The sequence below is a fragment of the Meleagris gallopavo genome, chromosome 11, assembly GCF_000146605.3.
Source record: "Meleagris gallopavo isolate NT-WF06-2002-E0010 breed Aviagen turkey brand Nicholas breeding stock chromosome 11, Turkey_5.1, whole genome shotgun sequence".
Taxonomy (NCBI): domain Eukaryota; kingdom Metazoa; phylum Chordata; class Aves; order Galliformes; family Phasianidae; genus Meleagris; species Meleagris gallopavo.
In genome coordinates this window covers 13,942,729-13,947,112 of record NC_015021.2, presented here as the reverse complement: position 1 = coordinate 13,947,112, position 4,384 = coordinate 13,942,729, and positions in this window count along the sequence as shown.

Here is a 4,384-nt window from a genome sequence, read left to right as displayed (position 1 = left end):
GCTAATCTCAGCAGCACGGTGGGAGAGCACTTACTGTGTTCACAATCACAGAATTTCTCTGAAGAGTAAAATCTGCAGATATTTTCTGGTGTGGGGGAATGGACGTTTTGATATGAGACTGAACTGATATGTTGTTTTTAACTGGGCAAAGTGCAAGGTGTTTTACTTCTTGATTGCAGGAACTCTTGGTTTTTGAGTGCTACTGAAAAAAATAAAAGCAGTGGAGTTTTTTTTTCCACCAATTGTACCTTCAGGTTTGTGATGTGAGATCTTGGCTGAGCTTTATATAACTTAAAAAAATAAATAAAAAAAATAAAAATAAAAAACCCAGCCAGTGAGAGAGCAGTGAATGAACTGCCAAGGATGAACCCATTTGGTTTAGCTGTGAGCTGGAGGATGGCTCATGGCAGTGGATGGGTGATTTCCCTGTGTACAAGCACTCCTGATCCAAGCAGCACCATTCCCCTTGTTGTTGTTCTGTCTTTGCTTTCAGAGTTCGTTAGCTGTTGGCTTGACAAGAACTGCAATGACAGAGACAGATCTAGATTGCATCTAGTTGGCAAGTGGAGTGAGCCATTTTTAGCAGGAAGTCTATCTTTGTATTTCAACAAGATAATCTATGTATTACAGAAGATCAGCATTGCCTTGAGGGATGTGGGGCTGTGGGACAGGATGCAGCCCAGTGTCATTCACAACCTTGTGTTGGTACTATGTCCTGCAGTAGTATGTCTGCGTCTATTCTTTATAAAAGCAGATTCCAGCAAGCGAATCTGGCACTCAGCAAGGAAGCTCAAGCTGTTATCTTGGCTGTACAGTGGCGATGGAAAGGTGAACAGAATTGAGGGTAGTTGCTATATTGGGTACTTGGCATTTCTCAGTTTCGGCTCTGCTCTGTCATTTTACCCAGTAGAATCTTAAGAGTAGCTGCCTGGAAGACCACCTCCACCTTCTCAAATGCATCTATGGGCTTGGTCAGGTGGGACCTAGAGAAGCCTCTCAGACTGTTCTCAGGTAGTGAACAACCCCTCAGAAAGCATCGTGGTTACTACTGCAACCTGTTGTCTTTAACTCGTTTGTTTGAACGATGACATACTTATTTATAACCAGGAGCATCCACCAGCATGCCCAGACAGAGCTGAATTCATAGTTACAGCTATGCAACGAGCCACCTCTGCTGCTCTGCAGCTGCTTTTTGCCAGGGGTTGCACAGATAAGCAAGACACCAGAGTCTTCCGTCACCAGAGTCAAGGTGCTCCTATTAGTCAGTGGCTACTGGCAGTCCCTGGAGGCTGGACATGCTGCTCATTGCAGCAGCCAGGGCTGAACATGGAAAGCACCTGGCTCCTGTGGCAACAAGGCTTGTAAACAAACAGAAACTTGACTGGGAGTTGCCGCTACAATCTAGCAGACTGCGAGGAAGTTTGATGTACAAAGCAAGGCACCTCCTATTACTAAGGGAAACTCAACGTTTGTCCCAGCATGGTTTTGTTTCCAGTGCCAATACACCTAGTGAAGTGCCAGTTTGGGATGGAGGATTTGTTGGGCATGATGTGGTACTCCCATCTGGAGATCAGACTAGTCCTAACCTAGGCTGTTATGCAAATCCAAGGCTGAAGGAAGCTAGAGCGTGGAATAGGAGAAAATCCCAGTGATGGAGGTTGCTGATAAAAGCAACCGCCTTCAGCTGACTAGCAGCACCGCCCACAGCCCAGCTTCGGCGTGCCAGGCTGGGCATGGGCTGGGGCTAATGACAGCCCAGCACGGTGTGTACCACCGCCTGGGAGCATAACAGGATGTTGTCCAGCCCACGCACAGCATAGCTCCATCTGAGACAAGCAGTGGGACGTGCCAAAAACGTGAACAGATGCAAAGATGTATTATTGCCATATGCAGGGAGTCCTGGAGAAGCCATGCTAAAATCTCAGCTACGTGGGTTGCACGGAGTGGCTGAGTGTGGGCATGGCACTAGCCTCCATGCTCCTGGGCTGTCTAGATATGCTCTGATCAGTGCAGCATATGTTTACTTTCTAGTGACAGCCATCTACTTTCTAGTGTGGACAAGACCTGGGAGTGAAGAAAGTCTCCACGGTGGCTGTCTCCCTTTAGCAAGAGGGAACCTCCTGTAGTAACCCTAATTATTAGGAATGGAATGAAATTTGTTTCACTCAAGCTGTGAAAAGGCATTCACATGGCAGCATCTTGCTTCTCTAGCACTCGATGCACATGAAATAGAAAGCTACAACTACTTGCCACTGCAATTCTGGTAATTACTCTTCCTAAACTTTCTGGTGTGCTACGGATGCTTGATGGTTGCTCAGCAATACCAACCTGCACAAGGCTCTTGGTATCTGGTATCAGTGTGAGTAATTCCAAATTGTGAGCTCTATCATTTATCATTCCCAAGAAACTTTCTCCCGAAGGAAGTCATGGAGCAAGGTTGCAACGGCGGGTATTTTGCCCAGTTAAGCAAGGGAGCAATGTTGTATTGCTGGTTGACATTTCGAGCAGAACAAGATAGATTGAAGGAAGATGTTGAAACCTTGTTTATGTTGGCAGTAGGGGAGGTTGCGAAAAAGCCCTGAGAGAAAGTAACAAACAAAGGGTGTGTCTTGGAGGGAGGCTGAATTAAGAAACCTTTGCACAACGCGTACGCAACACGTGCAAAAGCCAGGTGATTCAGAGCTCCCTTTCCTACTCTCCTATGACCTAAATCCTCCAACAAAAGGGACTCCTATGTGCAAACGTGAGAAGCACCTGGGCTCTGACTGCCACCAGGTATTTGGAATGAGTGCTTCCAGGAAGAGCTCTTCCTCCTGCTCCTCTTGTATGGAATTGCAGTTAGGTGCCAAATGGTGCATTTTCAGGTTGAGGCATTTTAGGTCTCAGGGATTGTCTAAGTTTAGACCCAGGGGTAGTGGCCCTGTACCTTAACCTCTGTGTGGCTGGATTTTGTAGAATCATTAAGCTTGGAAAAGATCTCTAAGATCACCAAGTCCAACCCCAGCTCATCCCCACCATGCCCACTAACCATGTCTCTCAGTGCCACATCTCCACAGTTCTTGAACACGTGCAGGGACGATGACTGCACTACTTCCCTGGGTTATTTCTTGTAAGTGGGCCCTTCTAAAAGCTTTTTAGATTCTTTCAGTTATTCCTGCCAAAATAGAGCACAGCTTCTGTTGGCGGGGAAGCAGAGGGTTACTCCTCCACTCTGCATGTGATGCTTTAAGAAACTTTTCAGCTCTTTGCAATTTCTTTTGGAGCTCCAGGAGTTAAGTGCAGGCATTCCTCGGTCTTTTGTGTCAGCTCACAACATTAGTAACTTTTCCGTCTGCTGTGGGAGCACCTCTGTAGCACAGTGTTGTGTCATTTCACATCCCACATATAGACATTTTCTAAGCCTGGGAGGAGTGTTCATGAGATGACCATAAGTTTTTAAATCCCTCTGGGGACCTTTGGAAAGGTCAGTCGCAGCTTTCTACCTCCTTGTACGGCCTTTCTCCCATCTTGCATGGCCAGGATGAGATCGCACCATGGTGCTGACTCAGCTACAGAAAGGGGTTGCGTCATGAAGCCCTGATGAGGTGAGATGATGCTGTGATGTCAGGAGAGTGGAATCTGCATATCCTGCTGGAATAAACAGACAAACACCAAGCTGAGCTCCTCTGTCATCCCCAGCATTCTTAGATCTTTTTGCCATCTTGCTTGTGATTCAACCTTTTGAGGCAACCTGATGGTTTTTTTTCTTCCCACTATTGAATCTTTCTCATCTGCACGTTATTCCTTGTCTGAGTTTCCACAAGCAGTGTCTAGACAGATACCAGTGCTCTGCAAGGAAGATGAGTGGAAAAGCACCTTTTTACTCCTGCATATCTAAGAAGCCTTTCTGGGAGGAAGAAAGAACACTTTCTCCTTTGAACAACGCACTGACTATCTGAAATCAGACCGTGGCAGAGGCGGGGAGGGACACGGTGTGTAGGAAATATAATATTCAGGTAGGGCAGCCAACACAGCGCTCCGCTGTGCCTTAGCCCACATAAATCAGCTAGACGTCTCGCAGGCAGAACACTACAAAAAAGGTCTCCAATAAGCACTCCAACACAGAGAAAGCAGAACTTTATGAATCAGCTCCATGTGCGTTGAGGTCAGCAGGGAGGAAGGCAGAAGGACATTAACATAAGCAGAGTCATTTATTAAAAAGCTGAAGCCCAGTGACAGAAGGACAGGAACTGTTGATTTCAGAGGTCGTGTGCAACAACTGCCAGAAAGGGACTTCCCTCGTTCTCTGCTTCTGACCTCCACTCGTACTTTTACTGATCTGTTTTATATCTATATGTTGTGGCTCCCAAACCCTCAGAGCTGAGTTTGCTCTGCTTTTTTTTTT